This window comes from Dipodomys merriami, unplaced genomic scaffold (assembly GCF_024711535.1).
Source record: "Dipodomys merriami isolate MVZ:Mamm:240054 unplaced genomic scaffold, mDipMer1.0.p SCAF_114, whole genome shotgun sequence".
Classification (NCBI taxonomy): domain Eukaryota; kingdom Metazoa; phylum Chordata; class Mammalia; order Rodentia; family Heteromyidae; genus Dipodomys; species Dipodomys merriami.
Window position 1 is genome coordinate 3990001 of NW_027202427.1, and position 21886 is coordinate 4011886.

The 21886-nt window shown below is 43.5% G+C and overlaps 1 protein-coding gene and 1 pseudogene across 4 annotated transcripts in view; one reads left to right on the forward strand and one right to left on the reverse strand.

Moving 5' to 3' along the window:
- The window catches only part of LOC138822660 (uncharacterized protein KIAA1143 homolog pseudogene), a 1379-nt pseudogene extending 817 nt beyond the window's left edge, over window positions 1–562 (reverse strand).
- LOC138822751 (MICOS complex subunit Mic25-like) overlaps window positions 1–21886 on the forward strand; it is a 222252-nt gene that overhangs the window by 90496 nt on the left and 109870 nt on the right. The window lies entirely within an intron of this gene.

A 21886-nucleotide genomic window follows, 5' to 3' on the forward strand; every position in this document is an offset into this window, starting at 1 on the left:
TACCAGTTGAGCTCCACCTCCAGCTTTTTGCTGATTAAGGGGTGATAAGAGTCTCTTAGATTTTTCTACCTAGGATGGCTTCAAATTGCAATCCTCAGATCTCAGTCTCCCGAGTAGCTAGGCATATAGGTGAGCCACTGTCACCTGGCTTGAATTCTTCCAACTTCTGAGCTCAGCACTCCATTTGCCTTTTATTGGCCACATGCCCTTGGCTAAGTCATGCCCCTTCAGAAGTCCTGGCTTTCTCATCTCCTGAAAGGGAGGGTGTCCCTACCTTGATGGTCACACCAGATAACTGTTAAGGGTCAAACTCAAAATTGTCATAAGCTACGTAACTGTCATTATTTTAACATACTTCTTAAACCTTGATGGTTTAAGAAGACATGAGATAGACATATGAGGAATATAAGTGGTCACCTTTCTTTTCTGAATTTTCCTAACGTGACTATCTCTACACTGTAATCCCGAGTGAGAGAAAAGGCTGGAGGAAACATGCAGTCCTGAATACCTACTAAGCCACTGCTGAGTGCATTTCCTTACCCTTAGCTCCAGGAATCATCATGTACCCTTTGAAAAGAAAGAAAGCTTTATTTGAGACATGAAGAACCAGGCCCTCTCCACCACTAATGAGTAGAAGGCTAAGCGCTGACCTGTGACTCATTGATGGGAGCTCACATACAGAAACCCACACTCTATCAGCTGGATGGCCTGAGTTACTGAGCTTTTCTGCTTTGGTTCTTGGTAGTAGTAGAAGGTCCGTGTCCGTGTACCAGCCCTAGAAACATGAAGTGGCCCTAAGTGGAGTACAGGCAGTTGTTGGCTTCAAAGCATCACTCATGGTGAGTTGAGGGATCTACTAGGAAGCCATAAGGTCCAGATCTTAGTTCTCTTCCCAATGGGAGAATAATCTGTAGAACAGTCCAAGTCTAGCTCAATCATGACTCTGGCATCTGTTTTGAATCTAGCATTAGATATAGCTAATTTGGTAGTAATTAGTGTACAAATAATATTGAATTGTGGTTTGATTTTATGTTTCTGATTGAAGTACATTGTACTGAAACATGTGACAAGAAAGAGGTCTGAGCAGAAAAGATGTCTCTAAAGAAAAAGGAAAGGGGCTGGAGGTAGCTATGTCACCACCTCTTTGCCTCCTTAAGGGAATTCATCTCTGAAGAACAGGCAGAAAGTCCTTTATGAATCTATTCCAGACCCCAGGAGACTTAGTTTTTACTTTTTTTGTTTTTGTTGGTTGTGGGGCCTGAACTCTGGGCCTGGGCACTGTCCCTCAGCTTTTCAGCTCAGGCTGGTACTCTACCACTTGAACAGTACCACTTCAGGTTTTTTCTACTTAGGTGGTGCTGAGGAATCGAACCCAGGGCCTCATGCATGCGAGGCCACTGAGCCACTTTCCCAGCCCCGAGACTTAGTTTTTTTTTTTTTTTTTTTTGGGGTCCGGTCGTGGGGCCTGAACTCTGGGCCTGGGCACTGTCCCTCAGCTCTTCAGCTCAAGGCTAGCGCTCTACCACTATGAGCCACACCGCCACTTCCGGCTTTTTTCTTTTTGCTTATGTGGTGCTGAGGAATCGAACCCAGGGCCTCGAGCATGCAAGGCAAGCGCTCTACCACTGAGCCACCTTCCCAGCCCGAGACTTAGTTTTGAAGAAACATGGGAATAAGTTTGTATCATAAGCCCTTCATATTGTAGGGCTATGTTTCCTGTAAATCTCTGTTAATTATTTCTTACCTGATCCTTAAATGTTGGTACTCCCTTAGAGATGTAACCCCTATTATAGACTCTCTAGGTAATTTCCTCTTTTCCCAGGGTTCTGGCCATTTTCAGACTTTAATTCTGCAACTCTGTGACACTATGGCATGTATAGGGGAGAGTTTGTCCTATCTTCCCATTCATCTATCTACCTCTCTGTGTAGGCTGGAAATTTGTGAACATACAGCCTCTTTCTCCCTGGTTCAGTTCCCAGTCTACCTCCCTGAACCCGTGTGTCTTCTCTTAAATCACCCTGCTTCTCAGCCTATTCTTCTGGTCCAGCCCCTTGCTGTGACTCCTGTGCACTCTAGGTCCCTAACTGATCTGTCACTAATCCTTGTTTCCTTCCACCTGGCTCCAAATTATCCATCCGTAGCACATATCTGATTATGTTAATCCTTTGCTCAAAAGCATGCAGTGGCTGTCCTTTGTTTCTGTCCTCAAGTCCTCAGCTTCATATCTGGTCATGCAGGTACATAGCTGTGCCTCTGCTGCTCTTGGCCAGCTTTTCCCTCAGGAAGAAACTTGCCTGCCTGTGGAAGGTACAGAGAACCATTGCACTATCTGCAGAAAAATCTGTTGTTCCTTCCCTCTGTGCTTTGTTTAGAATGGGCCTCTGCTTAAAAGGTGCTTTCCTGGTCTTGTGCCATGGATAGAGGTCTGTTGACATCAAGCACAAAAGCCACTCCCACTGTCGCAGTACACTTCTCTCTGCTTCTCTGTTGTCTGCCTGCTCCTTCATGTCTTCATATTCCTCCTGTTTTCCACCTCTAAGTCAGGGTTCCTGGAGTACTTGTGTATCCATGCTTGCCTCTAGCCCATATCCTAGAGGCACGTGAACAGGAAAATACTGTTGTTTCTAATTTCTTCATCATCAGTGCAAATTGGTGCTTGAAAAGAATTATTGGGGGAATAGGAAGAGAGACAGATACAAAGCCAGCTTGATGCTTTCTTGTTGATGGAGTCAAGTTATCTGTGATTAACCCTTACCAAGCGGCCCATAGCTAAGTGGCTGTAGGGACCCAGGAGCCATTGTTTGGCTCTGTTGTGGTGTGATGAACTTGCTTAGTGTGTACTTCTGCAGCCAAGCAGCTGTAGTTGATAGGAAAGCTGTCTCCCTTAGGAAGGAGCTAACATTCAGAGTCCCAGGACTTCCTCAGATGTGTCTAAACTCCAGGGATTGCTACTTGAAAGCCCACTAGAGACCTGGGACAGAGGAGGCTCCCAGACTTGTTCTTGAGCACTTTCTTCTGAATAGATTTACCTACCGTAGTCAAAGCAGGCATGAACTCTCGACTTCAAATGAATTATTCAAGAGAAAGTGAGAAGACTTTAGTGCCTTAAACATTTACTTCTTTTCTTTCTGACCTGTGAGCTCAGGGCCCCAGCACCTCTGAAAAATGGCCTTCCATGTCTGTGTTCATGACTGGAAAGCCAGAAGGCAGCAGAGTCCTACAGAAAGAAGTGCAGTTTGGTTGTTTTCTCTTTACAATCGAGTATGTTGGGGTTTTGCCAGATAGATTTTCCTTTTGCTTTTTTTTTTTTTTTTTTAATGAAAAGCTTTCCTGGCAGATGTCGGAAAGCCACTTCTAGGGCATTGATAGTTCCCAAAAAAAGACCCTGATTCCCTCTCTCTTGCTGCCAGCTGACTGTGCATTTCCCTGCCCCACATCTGTGCTGTCACCCACAAAAGGCTGAGTCTGTAAGAGCCTGCTTTGGTGAGGCCTGGCCTTTGCCCGCAGGCCTCCCTAGCACAACTCTGTCCTCAGGGGGTAGTGTAGCAGGCCACTCAGCTGCTGTTGCCCTTGATAGTTCATAATCTTGTTTTCATTCTCTGCTGAACCGAACCCAGTCCCTGCTGTCTAGGTGGCATTTAAGGCCCTTAGAGACCTGGCTGAATCTGAACCTTCCTTTCTGCCTTGTGACCCTTTGACTTCCTTTTTCCCTCCTTTGCCCTGTGCTGGTGTCTGTGTCAACCCGGAGTGTCTTCTTCTCACAACACACTTCTCACTCCCTTTTAGAAATGCAGCTGGTCTCTCAGGTCCAAGTTATAGGCTGCCTAAGAAATGCAGATTGTGCTGAGCACCAGCACCAAGGCCTGAGTTTGATCTTGATTTGGCCGCTGCCCAGCTCTGCCCCTGCAGCCTCGTGAGGATAGACGGAATGACCAGTAGAGCAAAAGATGGTGACTGTGTCCTCTATTTTTAGGTGACTTTTTAGATGGCTCTTCACTCATGGGATGGGAAACATATTTCCTCCTCTCGAGGTTTATACTTTGGGTAGCCCCAAAGGTGGAAATCAGCATTTTCTGCCATTATTATAATTATTTGCGATGACCTCCTCTTCTTCCTTAAACAGGTGCTTTGGTGGTATTTGACTTTTTGTCTTCCATGAAAATCAACCCAGTCTCTTTGCCAGGCCCTTGTTCCATAAGCACTTGCAGGGTAGGGAGCATTTAGCTGTTCTCAGTGCATCTCCCAAAGGTGACGAGATCTCCTTGGAGACAGCCAGCCTGCTTCTCTGCCTTTCATTATGTTTATTACCTGTACTGATTTTGACTTGGTATTAAAATGTATTTTTAAGAGAAAAATAAGTGAAGGCCTATGAAGTGATAGCCTATCTCCATGGGCCCCAGTGTTCTCTAATACCAGTCACCATGGCAACACGGTGGCCTTCACCTTTCACCAGTTAGAAGATGAGCTCTTCTGCCTACAGAAGCTGAGCGGATTGGCCATTGCCATTCAGAGCTCCGTGTAGTGAGTCTCTTCCTGAAACACGGTGGGCCTCATTACCAAAGACCTTTCTTCAGACAGAGATCATCAGATGGCAGCTGTAGCCCTTTGCATCTCCTTACTGCCTCATTCCCTTCTCTGTGAAAACTTTGGTCTCTCCTGAATCAGGCCTCAAGGCATGGCCTACAGTCTAAATCTGGCTGGAGATGTGCAGCTGCCTATAGAATGGTGGTCTATATGCTTGCTGCCCACAAGGTGCCAGGGAGACGCGTGTAGGTGATTTCTAAGATGTTTCACAGACCAGCCTGAAGCAGTACTGTGATGCCAGGCAGTCCTGCTGTGCCTCTTAGCAGACTTCATGTCCACTGGCAGTTATCCTTCCGCAAGGTGCCTGTCCCTTGAGCTCCTACCACATCATGCTGGAGTAGAAAGGCAGGATTTGAAGCTCTTGGTTTCTAGTTCTTTCTCTAGATTTTTTTTTTTAACAGAATGCCTTGAGATCAAGTACAAGCACAATAGATCTGAATTCTTACAGCCACCTAGGAGTGGCTGCTCTGTTAGCCCTTCAGTTTATCAGTTTATTAAGTATTGGCCAGAACTTACTCCGCAACAGCTTGACCACCTTCCTTGCCCACTGTCTGCTGTTAGTGTGGAAATAAACTTGAATTTAAGTCCCAGCTCTCTCTCTCTCTCTCTCTCTCTCTCTCTCTCTCTCTCTCTCTCTCTCTCTCTCTCTCTCTCTCTCTTTTTCTCTCCTTCCCTCCCTCCCTCTCCCCTTTTCTCCTTCTCCCTCCTCTTTCCTTCCCCCCATTCTTCCTCCCTCTCTCCTCTTTTCTGTCTCTTTTTGTGAATGCTTACGCTGAGAAGTGAAGTCAGGGCTTCATGCTTGCTAGGCAGGAGTTCTACCAGTTGTGTCATACTTCTAGCCCTTTTGGCTCCCACCAACCTGGACCATGATCCTCCTGTTTATAGTTACGGTTGTGCCTGAGATAATAGGCAGGAACTACCTGCCCAGCCTTTTCTGTTGCCTGGACTGACCTCCCAGTCTTAGTCTCCTGCAAAGTTAAGATCGTTATACACTACCATGTCCAGCTATTGGTTGAGATGAGAGTTTGATGAACTTTTCTGTGCCTAGGTCAACCTCAGTCTTCAATCCGTCTTACCTCTGCATTCCAAGCACCTAGAATTATAGGCATGAATTGCTAGCATCCAGTTTCACTGAATATTATTGATGTGGTGGCTACAGCAGCTTGAAGGAACTGTCCAGCTCACACCAAGCCCCTAGAAAAAAATAACTCATGTCTTCATCCATCTTTCCAGGAAATGCTCCTAGAGGCATTTATTTCTTATCTGCTTGTGCCCCCCTGGCCACAATGGCTGTTCAGGGTATTTTTTAAAATATGCATTTAGTTGAGGTGTAACCAACATATAAATCTGAAGTAATAGCTTAATACATAGGTCTAGTTACCTAGATCAGTATTTAGCTAGCGTCATGTAAGGGTCCCCTCCTAATGAGTACTCCCCAAACGTAGCGACTCATTGGACTTCTATCACCACCAATTGTTTTGCCTACTCTTACGTGTTATATAAATGGACATTGTACAATATGATTTTCTGTATATATATATTGTTTATCTGGTCTACATAATGAATATTTAGATTGTTCCTAGTTTGGGGCTATTATAAATGATGTTGCTGTGGATATTTTTACATATGACTTTTGATGAACATAATATATAATTATATGTAATTTCTATTATATAATGACTTATATTTGTTTAGGCTTTCCCAGTAATGTTTTATTTACTTTTCTGAAGTGATCTTTTTTGGTAGATACACTCCTACACATTTTATTTTTGCTAATGAAAATGCTATTCCTTTTTCCTTTAGTTTTTGTTTATTGTTGGCAGATAGAAATAAAATTGATTTTTATTTTGTGACTTCTTACCTTGTAACTTGACAATCAACTTACTACTTTATATATTGTATATTCTTAGATTTTTTTTTTCTTTTTACAAATAAAGTGTCATGTCATCTGAATCATGGCAACTTTTTTATTCCAGTCTAAAGGTAGAATTTTTTTAAAATTTCAACTTTTCTTTATCACACTGGCTGACATCAATGCAATTTTGATTTGAAATTAATATAGGGAGCATTCTTTAATTATAGATTTAGGGGGAAAATATTTGATATTTTTCATTAAGTATATTAGCTGTAAGTTTTAACAGCTATTCAGAGTGTGTGTGTGTGTGTGTGTGTGTACGCGCACGCGCGCGTATGTACCCATGTACTTGCTGCTGATACTGGATCTTGAACTTGGCCTAGGTGCTGTGCCTTAGCTTTATTGCTCCACTTCTGGCTTTTTGGAGGTTAATTACAGATTACAGTCTTGCAGACTTTCCTGACTGGGATCTCAGCCATCTGAGAGTTATGATTATAGGTGTAAGCCACTGACACTGGGCAGCTACTTAGATTTCTTTTTCTAAGTTACTGAGAAGTTTTCAAGAACCCAATGTGATTTTTCAAATTGTACATTGATTTTTTTATCCAGGTTTTTTTTTTATTGTTTTCATCCCTATTCTTTAATACTGTTTTCATCCACCTTCTTAAGGTTGTTTTCTGTTTTGTTTTTTTTTTTCTGCTATTTAGGATTTTATTGCTCCTTTTTTTTCTAGCTTGCTTCAGAAGGTAGAAGCTTAGGTTGTTGACTAAATACTTATTCTAATATAGTCTTCTTTTTTTTTTATTTTATTTGAGAACATACTGTACAGAGGTGCTACAATTACATGGGCAGGATAATGCATACATTTCTTACCAAGCTCTAATATAGTCTTCTGAAGCAGCAACTTTTCCTTTTGGCACAACTTTTTCCTCATTCACTATTTTTATGTGTCATATTTTCATGATTTTTTTACTTCAAGATATTTCCTGATTCTATTATGATTTTTTGTTTTAAATTTGAGGCATGGGTCACTAGAAGTATGCTATTTACTAACACTTGGCTTTTTGTATTTAAAAATTTAGTTATTCTGTTGTTGATTTCTACCTTGATTCCCTGGTCATCAAAGAACACAGTTTGTATGATTTCAATACATGAAATTTATTATGACATGCTTTATAGCCTGTGGTTTGTTGTGGAAAATACTACATTATACTTGAAAGCAGTACATTTGGTTTAGTCTTTTCAGTTGTTGGCTGCATTGCTCCATGTATGTCAATTGCATGTAGCTGGTTAATTGTGTTGCTCCGGTTCTCTATCCTTATTGAATTGTCTCTTGTCAGTTACCAAGTGTCTGCTCCATGGTTATGCTTTTAAGTTTGTCTGTTTCTCTTTTAAGTCATGTCAGGTTTTACTTTAGTATTTAATAAATATTTAAAGAATTAATAGGTTCATGTAAATCTGAGACTTTTAACTCATGCCAAAATGATTCTTTTATCTTTGTGAAATGTCTTTCATAAAATGTCTTGCTTTACATGCTACTTTGACATTAACTGCTTTTGCTCTCTTTTAGCATTTATTTTATTTTTTTCTTAAATTTTGTTGTAAGGATGATGTACATAGGGGTTACGATATGTCAGGTAATGAATGCATTTCCTTTTGAACAGTATCACTGTCTCCCTCATTCCTTACCAGTTTTTCCCCTTCCAACTTCCCTTCCCTCCAAGTTATATAGTTCATTTCCAACATAGTATCTAGTAGGTTTCACTGTTGATTCGGTTGACCCTTTGTTCTTCTAGCATTTAGTATGTCATTTTCCAGCCTTTCATGTTAAATCTTTTTTATGTTCTTTATGTTTACAGGCTTACTTCTTTACTGTAAGTAGCATAGAACTTGGTTGTCTTCTTTGTGTTACTGTTTCCTGGATGATGCAACATGTTTACCCCCTTTCCATTGCAGTTTATTTCCTTTTGGCAGTTCTGTGCCTCTGTCTGTGATCATTTGTTTCATTCTGAAGAATGAAGGACTCTCTTCTATATTTTCACTAGATATGCTCCTTTAGTAATTGTCAGCTGCCAGTAGCCATGAGAAGATGAATCAGGAAGCATACTCTACTTAAACTTTTCCTGTGGCCAAATGAAGTCATCAGGCAAAGCCTTTACTTAAATAATTAAGGCTAATAATGCTAGTGCTGGGAGGACTGTGACCTCTCAAACAAGTTCTTGGTTCTACTTTTTCTTTGCATTGTCACAGTTCTGTTAACCAGAGTTTGGAATGACTGTGATGGATGGAAACACTTGCTTGAAGACTACATTTTTTGTGCTGACAGTGATTGTACTTACCCATCTCTGTGTGGCTGCATCTTTGCTTTGTCAGGGGCCTGGTGAAGAACAGTCCATTCCAATAGATGCAGATGGAGTATCACTTTTCTAGGGCCTTAAATCTAGTGAATAAAAGGTGAGTGAGCACTCAGAGTCGTGCCCTTTGGCCCTTGCACCAGTGCTCCTCAATTCAATTGTGCATTGACAGCAGTAATCTAGGAAGACCTCTCCTCTGGTTCTACCTCCATCCCAGGTCCACGGTCTATGGGAGAACCAGGACTAGATCATACCAGTGACTAGAGCTGAGCTTTTTGTCTTTATGGGCTCCTTGGAAAGGACACCAAAGTTTGGGGGACCAGGGAAGGCTTCCCAGAAGAAATGAGCTTTAAGACTTAAAAGTAGAAACAAACAGGTAGAGGATATTGAGAGGTATATAGGGAGGGGCGATCTGACTAGAGAGAGGCAGTGATCTGCCAAGGGATGAGAGAAAAAAATTGGTACATCAAGGGTATCTGAGAAGTTGGAGGAGAGAGGGGAAAGGTGGTCCTCATGTCCTGGAAATGTTCTCTTATCCTGAAGTTTTTATTATCCCTAGGAAGCTGGTGGCTCACCTAAGCTCTGTGCTATGTAATCAGGTCCACCTGACCTCTCTACTTGGGAAGGCCGGGTCCCTAAAACTCAGAACTTGGCTTGTTCCCTGTATCCACCTTCTGTGTTGCATCTGAAGGCTTGTTCCTTCTTCATATGCCAGTCTCAGTTAATAGCAGTAAAAAACCAAAACACCCTCAAAGCCCTGTTTCTTTTTCTTTTCTTTTCTTTTTTTTTTTTGGGTCCGGTCATGGGGCCTGTACTCTGGGCCTGGGCGCTGTCCCTTAGCTCTTCAGCTCAAGGCTAGCACTCTACCACTTGAGCCACAGTGCCACTTCGGCTTTTTTTCTTTTTTGCTTGTGTGGTGCTGAGGAATTGAACCCAGGGCCTCCTGCATGCAAGGCAAGCGCTCTACCACTGAGCCACCTTTCCAGCCCCTCAAAGCCCTGTTTCAATGGATCAAATCTCTTTTGTTTTCAGATAGCCACACTAAATGTACTAAGACATTTTCCATCTTGATGCCATCTGACAAATGAATTAAATGAGCATGTATATATATATATATATATACATACATATATATGTATGTATATAAACATATATATGTGTGTGTATATATATATATATATATATATATATATATATATATACACACACACACCCTCAAAGCCCTTTCTTCTCTAACTTTGCAGCAGTAACATTGTTGGAGCCAATAAGTATTTGCTAAGTGACTATATCCTGTGGCTCCAATGCATAGCCCAGTACCTGTCACTTAGGGGAGAATCCAGCTAATGTGAGTGAAGTGGGAAAGCTGGGTCTGACTGGTACCATCTTGGCCATGTGGTGGATAGGGAATTGGGTTTAACTGGTACTATCTTGTCTTCATGCCTGAATTTCTAGAGACAGGGGTGGGGACTTGGATGATAGGGTACTGGGTCTGCCAGTCCTGTGCCTTGAAATTGGGAGATCCTCAAGTTTCCTGTGACCCTGCCCCCTGCCTCTGACACTATTTAGACCCAGACCAGTTCGGCACCATTACGACATGCCTACTGTCTTCTGTGTCCTGTCTCCTGGCTCTCCCCCCAGTCACCATGGCATCCCACTCAGCTCTCCATTGGAGCTGATCTGGTTTGTTAGTATTGTTTTTCTGCTCTTTCTTTCCTTTCCTGCTCTCATGGCTCAGTTTTCTGACAGTGTGAAGGGTATTCTAGGGGCTATAGGTCATTGTGATGAGTCCACCTCCTGATGCTGGCTCTCCAATAAGGACTCCCAATTTAACCTCTCATAATGTAGCTTCTCTGTTTCTTGGAACTGAGTTATCTTACAACATAAAGATGATACAGTTTTACTTGTTGAAAATCTGAGTGCCGCTCCCTGTTTGGTAACCCTTAGCTCACAGAAGAATGCAAATATAACTTGTACAGAGTTTAAACCTTTGCCCTGGAGCTTGGGGGAATAGAAGGCTCAGTCATGGAGGCCCTGCTCTGTGACAAGGATCTATCATCCTTACCCCAGTTGACCCCCACAGTAAGAGCTGGGACCCTGGGAAAATCAAAGGAGATAGCTTTTAAAAAAAAAAATTTTTATTATGAAAGTACCGTACAGAGGGGTTACAATTACATGGGCAAGGTAATGAGTACATTTTGTATCAAGCATTGTTGCCTCCTCCTTTGTTTCCCCTTCCCATTCCCCATCCCCCATCCCCCCCCACCCAGCCAACGTTGTAAAGTTTGTTTTTCAACATAACAACTTGTATATCTCATTGTTGCAATGGGTCCACCTGTATCCTATTTTTTTTTTTTTTTTGGGTCCTGTACTCTGGGCCTGGGAGCTGTCCCTCAGCTCTTCAGCTCAAGGCTAGCGCTCTACCACTTGAGCCACAGCACCACTTCTGGCTTTTTTCTTTTTGCTTAGTGGTGCTGAGGAATAGAACCCAGGGCCTCAGGCATGCAAGGCAAGCACTTTACCACTGAGCCACCTTCCCAGCCCACCTATTTAAATGGTTTGTTTTTGCCCTTCCCCTCCACAGATTATACCAACATCAAATACAATGAAAGCAGGGGTTACATACCACCAGTACTCTGGATGGGTTTCTTTATCCTTCTTGCTGTACATTGTTTAGCTGATGAGCTAGTGACTAAGTGAATGAGCAGTTAGCTGTTTTCTGCCATTCTTAGTCAAACTGTGAGCTTGAGAGCAGGGAATGTGCTTAATGCTTCAGGGTCTGGCACACAGTACTTGCTTAAGAAATAGCAATGGAGTGAACAGCAGGAAAAGGTGAATACAACACCCCACTGAGAATCAAATCTGCCTTACTCCTTCTGCTCCACTGCAAGTAATTCATTAAGTTGACTGCCTCCTTTCTTTTGTTCTCAAGTCTGTAAAAGGGAGAACTCCTCCTGTCTCCCTCCCCTAATACCTAGGAACCAAGTTAATTAGATAAGTTACTGGAGAAGCTTTTTGAATGCTCAGAACAGCTAATGTGAACTAGGGGTCTCTAGCCTAACTTGCTGGGCTGCTAAGGGAGTGTAGCGCTCACTCCCCAAGGGCAGCAAACCACAGCTATTGTGTGATGGTGGGCCCTGGGGTGTGGTGTGGTCTGTGTCTTTCAGCCTGTATCCTTTCTCAAGCTGACTGTGAAGCCATGTCAGGGGAGAAACTTAAGGTATTGGGCTCAGAGGCAGAGGCAAGTCTTGCTTCTCCCATGGGTCTTGTACTCTCACTTGATAAGAGGATACATACGTTATCTTGAAGGATTGGTGGTTCTTAATATAAAGCCGGGGTAGAGCGCTAGCCTTGAGCTGAAGAGCTAAGGGACAGAGCCCAGGCCCAGAGTTCAGGCCCCACATCTGCCAAAAAAAAAAAAAAAAAGATGAACTATTAAAAAAAAATTTCAAAACCTCCAGGATGATCCTTGGCCCCAAGAGAATCCTATTGTCCCCTCTCTCCTTGTTAATTTTTTGGTCACACCAAAAACTTAGGGTTTCATCACCTTTATAAGATCTCAGGTCACTAGACTTTACTGAAGCTGAGTGGAAGAGACTGTTCTGAGGTTTGGGTGTAGGGTTCCTGCCACAGAGAGGTCAGTAGCCTCTGACATTGGCCCAGATGCCAATGTCTTTCCTCCTACAAAAGTGGTTTGTTCCTACCTTCTGGCAGCAGTCACCATACCTGCCATTTGTCCTGACCAGGGATGTCAACTCACTGGTAGCAGTTGGAAGCCTTTAGTTACAAGCAATGAAAAACAACTCTGACTAACTTAAAGAGATTGCCAGGAGGACCTTGTGGGCCCCTAGACCTGACAGGCAGCTGACAAGTCAGGCTTAGACAGAGGCCATTCTGGGGTTCAGAAAGCAGGGATTTCTGTGTTGAGTGTCATACAATGGCAGCCATTTGAACTTGATGGCTCTACTCAAGATTGCCTTCATGTGGATCTCATGTGTTCCCTGGCAAGAAGAAAGAAGTGTTTCGCTGGAGGATTAGATGTTGGCGTTAGGTGTTTTCAGGCCCTGTCATAGCCAGGCCTTCCTGCGTGTCAGGAGAGACCTTCCCCAGAGCATCCCTAGCAACATTGTCCTTCATGTCCTCATCACACCCCAGGAGCACACACGCACGTGTGTGTGTGTGTGTATGTATGTGCGCGCGTGTGCGAGTACGTGTGTGTGTTAATTGACATACAGTTGGACAGCTTGCAGTATTTGTAACACTCAGCGATATCTCTCCTTTCATTTCACATATTGATCATTTGTATTTTCTTTTTTGTCTTATCAGTTCAGCTTGGAATTTATGAATTTTGTTGATCTCTTCAAAGAACCAACTTTTGGCTCTGTTGATTTGTTCTTTCATTGATTTCCACTCTCCTGTTTTTATTACTTCTTTTTTTTCTGCTTACTTTGGGCTTAATTAGTTGGTTTTTCTCAGCTTCTTAAAGTGGATCTATAGATGATGGATTTGGCATGTTCTTTTCTAATATCAGGGCTTACAGCTGCCAAGTTATCTCCAATGGCTATTTTTTTATTACCTGCTATAGATTTTCCTTGCATATGTGTAGTTCAGGAGTCTGTCAGAGATTGGGCAGTTTTTATGAAGACTTTGGGTTCTCCTGTCTGGAGTAGTATTCTGAGTGCCCACCTCAGCTAGTATGAACTTAGTTTCCAGATGTTGTTGTGCCTCAAACTCAGATTTCTGGCTTTCTGTTTGGTGTCTACCTCTTGTTGTGGCACCAGATGGGACCTGTTCTCAGGAACATTTTATAAAAGCCCTCTACCTGACCAGGGCATTCCATTCTTCTACATGTTGATGTCCTCCCAGCTTCTGCCTGTGACTCATTGTTCAAGGCCTTCACTGGGTTACATTTTCTTTTCCTTTTTTTTCTTTGGTTGTGAGGCATGAACTCAGGGTCTGGGCGCTGTCCCTGAACTCTTGCTCAAGGCTAACAAACACTCTACCACTTTGAGCCACAGTGCCACTTCCAGTTTTCTGGTGGTTAATTGGAGATAATAGTCTCAGGGACTTTCCTGCCTGGGATGGCTTTGAACTGTGAGCCTCAGAGCTCAGCCTCCTGAGTAGTTAGGATTGTAGGTGTGAGCCACCAGTGACTGGCTGCATTTTTTTTCCTGGATTTTATCACTTTGTTTTCCTCAAAAGTTCTGGAGTGGACATTTGGCACCCCTCCCCATGTGAGGGAATTATGGGGTGAGGCCTTTGGCAGGTGATTAAGTTTAGATGAGGTTGTAAGTATGAGCCTCCACCATGGAATCAGTGTTCTTATGAGAAGATAGACTGAAATTCCCTTTCCCTCTACCATATAGCCATCTTCAGAGGAGGAAGCCCTTCTTCTCAGGATGCCAAATCTCCTCCCATCATGATCTTGGACTTCCCACCCTCCAGAAGTGTGGAAAGAGAAAATTTGAATTTCAAGCCACCCATTTCACAGTGTTTGAGCAGTTTGAACTTCCTTAGACCACTTGAGTTTTGAGCTATTCTTCCACATAGAAAGTGGATATCTCCTGTTAGTGCTTGTGTTGTGCCACTTTCTGTCATTAGACGCTGTTGATCTCCAACTAGATTGTAAGGTCAGGCAGGAGGCCTCTGGATCTTTTACCTCTTTATAGCCCCTAGTCTTCTCATAGAGTCCTGCCCAGGGGAGGATTACAGTCATTTGGGGCCATGGCTTCAGTTATTCTACCCACTCTACGCTTCTGCAGACACCAGACCCATCAGTCTCCTGGTTTTCTCTGGTTAAAGATACCTGAGCATGCTGTGTACAGCATGTTTACAGGAATTTCCTCACCCCATTGCTCTTCCTATGTTCCTGTTTACCTTTTTTGATAGAGACATTTTGTTTTCCTGGTCATTCAGTTTCTTTTCATAAAAGAGCCTCATTAGGGCTAGGAATGTGGCTTAGTGGTAGAATGCTTGCCTAGCATGCATGAAGCCCTGGGTTCAATTCTTTAGTACCACAGAAACAGAAAAGGCCAGAAGTGGCGCTGTGGCTCAGTGGTAGAGTGCTATATCCTTGTGCAAAGGCAGCTCAGGGACAGTGCCCAGGCCCTGAGTTCAAGCCCCAGGAATAGAAAAAAAGAGAGAGAGAGAGAAAAAGAAAAAGAAAAAGAAAAAAAAGCTTCATTGTGGCCACTGCTTAGTTGCTGGCCTCATTATCTTTTATTTAACTACCATACATCAGCTCATGACTTTACCATATATCAGCTCATGACTTTTTTACCCTCGTCAGAAAAATCTCTTACCCTTGCAACCTGCTCTTAATGTGGCCAGATTGCAAGCACTTGAGCTAACCTGCTCTGTCTTCTCCTTGCTACCTTTTCCTATTTTATGCTAACCTCATCTGCCAACAGCTACAGTGCCAAGCACAGTGTCACTGGGCCGTAAGACAGAGCATCTCCACATGTGTTGCTTCTAGCATCTGTGTAACATTAAAATCAGCTAGCTATCCAGCAGCTGCATTTGAATATTTGTAGAATAGATGGTGAATCTGCCAGAATCTTCCCACAAATTCATTCTGCTTGTTGTCTTCTGTCACAGTTATGAATCTGACTCATGGACCTCACCTTTGCTGGATGGAGGAAATGGAATGACTGGAAAATCTTTTTTCCTGTCTTCATGTTTCAGCTTGCCTTTGTTCTCCTTTCTGCTTTGTAGCATCTTTGGGAATAGGAATCAAGTAGTACCTCCTGGTAGTCTGGTGTAGAGGAGGGACGGCTGGTGTGGGACTAGAAATGATCAGAGCTAATCTAAATCTGCCTTCTCTGGGAACTTTTGATGAATGGAGAGACAGGAATAATGTGTGGCATATCTAGCAAGAGGAAGCCCTGAAGGTTTACCCAGGTTTTGTCTGGGCCTCACTCATCTTACCTACCCCAAGCCATTGTCTAAGGGACTAGAAGTCACTGGGCTGATGTGATCATGTATTCACCCTGCTTAGAAAGTATAAAAGCCACAGATAAAAATCACCACCGAGTCAACTCCCATTCTGTATGGGGAGCAGAAGATGTTTCTCTTCTTCATTTCTCCCTATGTTAACCCTGTTATGCTAAAATAAATCCTTGCTAAACCTGAGAGAGGAAAGAGAAGAAAGAAATAATCAAAACTAGCTGAGTTAGGACCACTGCACCACTTCTCAGAGCAGGTGCCATGAGTGTGTGTCTCTCCCAGCCAGATACTTCTGGTATCTGAAGGGCAGGGAGGTCCGTGTGTTAACTTCTTGTCTTCCTTGTTGTCAATTTGGGCTGGCCCGTTTCCAGGTCCAGCCTTCATGGTGTGATGCATGCTTCCCACACAACAGAAGAAGTATAGTCTTTATTTCCATTAGGAGGTACAGCAGGAAGTCATCCAGTCCTCTGAATGTGATATTGCAAGGGCTCATTCACAGGCTTTTCAAGCTCCAAGAAGAGTCTTAACTTGTTAGTTAAGAAGCTCATTAGGAAGCTAGTTTTCTCCAGGGGTTAAGGTACACATTTCTAACTGTGTGGCTGGTTCTGCCCCTTTAGGACAACTTGCCTCCTTTCACCTAGGGACAAGAATTTGTAATTCCTGTGAAAGTAGAAGATTTGTCACTTCTAAGGATACTAATATGTGATAATTCTGGAATTCCTAAGTAGCACTTTGAATAGGAGCGACTTTGTTAAAACAGTTGGCATACTGCCTTTTCTATGGTATTTCTTTGATAAAGACCTATCCAGAAGTAATGTGGAGAATGGTTAGATGATAAACTTAATATTCACACAGACACGAATCCACATCCAACCTGGCCATCTGACAGCTATGCTGTCTGGGCTCAGCATCTACTTTAATAAACAGTGGCTATCATACTGATGAGTATTATGTGTTAGATAAACATCTGACCCCCTTCAGGAAGCTTTTCTAACATCATAGAATGGCTTTAGGTGTCTCAAGTTATGCTTTTGTTAAAATTATAATGCCATTGCCTTATATATGAAATTATATGTATATATGAAATTATCAATGTATTCTTGTATATATGAAATTATCAATGCAACTTGAAAGTCTAAATTTAGCTCAACAAACATTTATACTGCATATTGGGTATTAGGTATCATGCCAGATGTGGGAATACAAGCAGGAGTGACTCGGGGTCCTCTCATAAACTCTCCTACCCTTACAAGGGGATCAGTAGCTATAGATTAATTAGAATAACAATCATTATAAAATACATTTAATTGCTATGGAAATGCAGATGGGGCATAACAGTTCTGTTTGAATGGAGAGAGGAAAAAAATATGTCAGGCATCTTAATTGCAGCCATAGAAACCAGCTCCAACTATTGTAAGCAAAAAGGCAATTTATCTGAGGGTTGTTGGGGCAGGGACTGCAAGGCCAGGCTTGAGGGGATGGGCTGGAAGCAGGGGATTGCCTAGAAGAACCTAGAATATGAAGCCTTGCCAGTTGGGTCCACATTGTCCTGCTGCCACCACTACTTTCAATGTGGTGTCCATCAGTTCAGGCTCTGTTAGTTCCTCCATTGTGTGTCATTTTCCAGGATTCAGTCTCATGGGATGGTGACCGTCTGAGTCCAAGTCTGGTACTTACTCTGTCTAACAGAGGGCAGAAAATGTGCACATGGATGGCCCCTCTTTGCAAAGAAGACACTCTCCTCCACCAATCAACATGGGGTTGAATTCAGTGTGAAGGAAGCTTGGTTGGGTTCTGCACAGTTGAAAAGCAGCAGAGCATTTGAACAAATCATTGAAGAATTTTCTAGGCAGTCAGATAAGATAAAGAAAAAGAAGCATTTCTAGCAAAGAGCAGAAGGAACCAGAAGTAAGTGTCCTGGAAAGCCCTGGTCGCTCTGGAGGGGTGGAGCTCCGATGTGCAATTGGCAGTGCTTACAGCTGGCTGAGGCTAGGTCAAATGAAAGTGTTTCTTCCATTGCTAATATCTGCTCTTCCAAGAGAGAGCCTAGGCATGAACTCTGGTTGGGTCCATGGAGTTTGAGCAGGTTTCCCATTGACTTCTGGGTCCGTGGTGCAGTGGTATGAGGATGCAGTGTCCAGAAAGGCCCAGCGGGCTCTGGGGCAGCAGCCTTGTGATCTCTGATGTCATCGTCTTGGTCCAGGAGTAAGCAGTCTGTGATCTCACTAAGAGGTGGGAGGCCCAAGCCTGCCCGACATTGTTATGTGCTGAGGGTATGGCTGAGCCAGGACATCTTTCTCTGGTCATTAGGAGTTGTCGCTCTGACTCCTTCACCTCTGGGCACTCTGGAGGCCCTTTCTTGCTCACTGGTGTACAAGACCTGCAGGTTTGAAGTTTCCATGTGGACCTGGTGTGCTACACTCAGATCTGGCTCTCTCTGCTCAGAGCACAGGTCTTCCTCTGGCCACATGGGAGCTGGGCTGTCTGTCAGCCCTTTTCCCTGCAAGGAGCCTTAGTTGTCACATGTCATGTTAAAGCATCTTCTCTGAACTCAACGATTTAGAGCTTCAGTGAAAAGCAGCAGGCCTTGAGTTGAATTACTGATTCCTTTTTCTCCCTCATCCATCTCTGTTTTTTGAGCCTGTAGATTAGATACACCGGTAGGCTCTGCTTTGCTCACTCTGGCTTATTTCAAGTGGCATGTTGTTCTCCTACACCTGAGAGGCAGCCCCTACCTTATTCACAGGCAGGGATTCTATTCTCCATCATTACTTTTTAAAAGGTGTTCAGCTAGAAAATTGCATATTATTTCCTCTGTAAAGGTTTTTCCTTGCTGCCTTTGTATAGCTACAGCTGTCATAACCACAGTTGATATTTTGTGTGCCTGTGCATGCAAGTGGATGGTGCAGGAAGAGAGATAATCAGGCTGTCCTCTTGGGCAGCAGCCCTCCAGTTCAGCTTTTATGAACTGGATTTAAAAAATAAATAAGTCAGATCCTATCACTCTCCTGCTCAGAGCTCTCCCAAACCTCTCCCCACAGCCTGCAAGGCCCTGTACCTTGGGGCTTCGCCTGTTTTCCATACTATAGCTCATGCTCTCCACTCTACCCCCAGCCATTTGTTCTGGCCTCCCTGTCCCTCAACTGTGACACATTGGTTCCCACTCAGAAGCCTTTGCATTTCTCTTTTCTGCCATGAGTGAACTTTCTTGGGATCTTTGTGGCTGCTCTGCCTGTCACACAGCTTTCGGCTTGAAAGTCACCTCCTCTGGAGGGTTGGTCAGCCCCGTCCCTCTGGGCTCCCAGTTTGTCCTTGAAGCCCTTCATCACACCTGTTACCCCATTCACGCCTTCATTTGTGTTCATCTTTCTGTCCCATTGTTGTGCATAGTCCCAGTTCTGGGCCCATAAGAAGTAATCGATCTTTGTTACTGACTGAACAAACACAAGAGTGAAATGGCAGAAGAGACATTGCAGGCTCTAGCAGAGATGATGTAGGGGTGAGAGGACGGAGGGTGTCCCAGGGAGGTGGAGATCTCGATCAAGGTAGAGGTGCCCCTGCAGACCAGATCTTGGCTGGTCTGACTCAGCTAGGCCTGCTCTGCGCATATAGTGACACAGGCAGGAAAGCAGCACACTGAGGGTGCTGGGTGGTAAACACTGTGCTAATGTCATCAGCAAGCAAGAGAGGAGGAGCCCAGCCTGTTTCTCCTTGGCAGAACTAGCCAGTATGATAGGTTTTCACCATGTATCAGATTCCCCACTGCTATTCAGTGCAAACCTGTGGTTATCCTACCAGGCACTAAAAACACTCGAGTACCAGACTGCTTCTGGGTTTAATTTCCAACCTCACCATTTTTGTGCTTTGAAACTTTATTAGAAACTGTAGAGGTGATACCATGGTTTCTTAAGATAGTCTTGCTTGGCAAATTATGCCCAGTGGATCTTACTACTCTAGTTGATGAAGTCCATTACTTTAGTGTTTTAGCTATGCCATTTTGCTGCTTGTGTGGCCCTGGTGATCCGACTACTCTCTTTTTTGCCTTTAAAATTGGTTTAATAATAGGTATTCACATGACTGTCTATTATGTGGATTAAAGGAGCACATAGTAACAGTTTATTAACTATTAATAGAGAGTCATGGTTTCTGATTCGTTTTGTCAGAATCAGGATTATACTTCTTGCCCTTACCAATATCAAGGTGTTGCAAGGAGAAACAAAGGTTGCAGAGACAATGCTGTAAGATAGGCCAGATATGTGTAGTTAACATCTGAGGATTCTCTGTTGTCTTGTTCTTTCCTTACTTGGCCCCTAGGGGGAGAGCAGGCTCTGCTTGCCCAAGAGGCCATCTAGCAAGTGAACCCTCACACTTGAAGCCTCTTACTTCATGTTTTACCCTGTGTGGCCTCAGTGTAGATGGGGCCAGACACAGGCTCAGCACCACGTATCCTATAAGAGGAGATTTGTAAGGAAGCAGCAAAGGTAGACACGGTCTTCAAATGAGAGAGCTATTTTCATGCCTCTCTCCCTTGTGATAAAAGGCAAAAGGAGGCTTCAGAAAGAGCATAAAATAGCAGATGGTCCTGCAATAGAATGTGTTTCGAAGTTCTTTGCCAGGCATCAGTGACCCTTAGGGTATGTGCCTGGGGTAAAGAAGAGTAAAGACATCGCTCTAAGTTCTGTCTTCTCTGAACACTTCTGAGCCCCCTCCTTCCTAGGACAGGTGGGTAGTTTAGAAGGTGAGGAGCATGATCTTAGAGAAGTGCATAGACTTTAAGGAGATGGGACTTTGTCCTGGGGTAGAGGGGATGATAGGCTTGGCTTTGGGAGGAGCCATTGAGAGCTGATGGAAGCTCAGCACCCCTTGACAAGCTGCAATCCCTTCTGAGCTGTGCTGGCCTCTGGAGTGGAGCGCCCTATCCAAGCTGGAGTATGGAGGAGAGGGAGGCCAGGCTCCTCTGGAGACTATCTCCCCCTGACCCAGGCATTTCCAGGACTCGTACATCAGGATGGAATTGCAGTACCAGGAAGAGGACAAGGCTCAGACAGATCAAACACTGCATCCAGTGTTTTGTGGTGAATCATTGTTAGAGCTAGAACTCAAATCCGAGCTTCTTAACCCTCAAAATTACCATCTTCACAGTCTGCCTCACCCTGCCCTTGAATCCGCATCTCAGTGTCACTAGCATTCTTTGAGTTCTGAGAGAACACATTTGCTCTGTATCCCTGGGGAAAAAGAGACAACAGCAAAATCTGGCCTCTGGCCTTCAGGAACTTGGAAGGATACCCACAAGCAGGTGAACACACACTTTCCTGTCTTAGAGTTTTCTCTGTATAAACACATGTATTCTCACAGCAAGTTAAATACTGGCAGTAATTTGGCAGCTTATGTAAGTTTATAAGCTTATATAAGCTTATATCCATGTGCTAATTACCATGTTCGCTCTGCAACCATGTGTAACTATGTTGAGATATCATAAAGCATGAGGCTGTGCTCTAATTTATCATTACAGTATAGATAGATATGGTTGCCCAGGTACAGACCTGCAGTCTGGAGAAGTTACTGTGTTTTCTTCTCTTCCCCTGCATTTGATCAGTCTTTTCCTGCTGAGTCCTGGCCTTTCCTCAGCACCCAGCTTCAGTTGAACCTCTCCATGTCCACCTGGAGGATTGTGTTGGCTTTCTTGTCTGCTGATGGTACATCTTTTTCTCAGTATTTTGATGACTTTTGTTTCCTTGCAGTCCTCTATATTTTAACATCTTTGTTGATACCTAATTTATATACCATGAAATCACCCATATAAAGTAGATGATTCCTTGATTGTTAGTATATTCACTAAGATGTCAACTTTTCATCATCCTAGAAAGAAACCCTTTGCCACTAGTAGTCATTCTGCTCCCTAGCCAGCCCTTGGCAACTATGCATCTGCTTTCTGTCTTCTGTGTCTGCCTACTCTGAACATTCATATGAACAGAATTATCTAATATGTGGCCTTTTATGTCTGGCTTGTTTCTTAGCATATTGTTTTCAAGGTTCATTTTTGTTAAAGCATGTATTAGAGTTCTATTCCTCTTTCTGACTGAATTATAGTCCATTGTAAAGATAAACTACATTTCACAATCCACACACTGGTTGATGGGTTTTCAGAGGT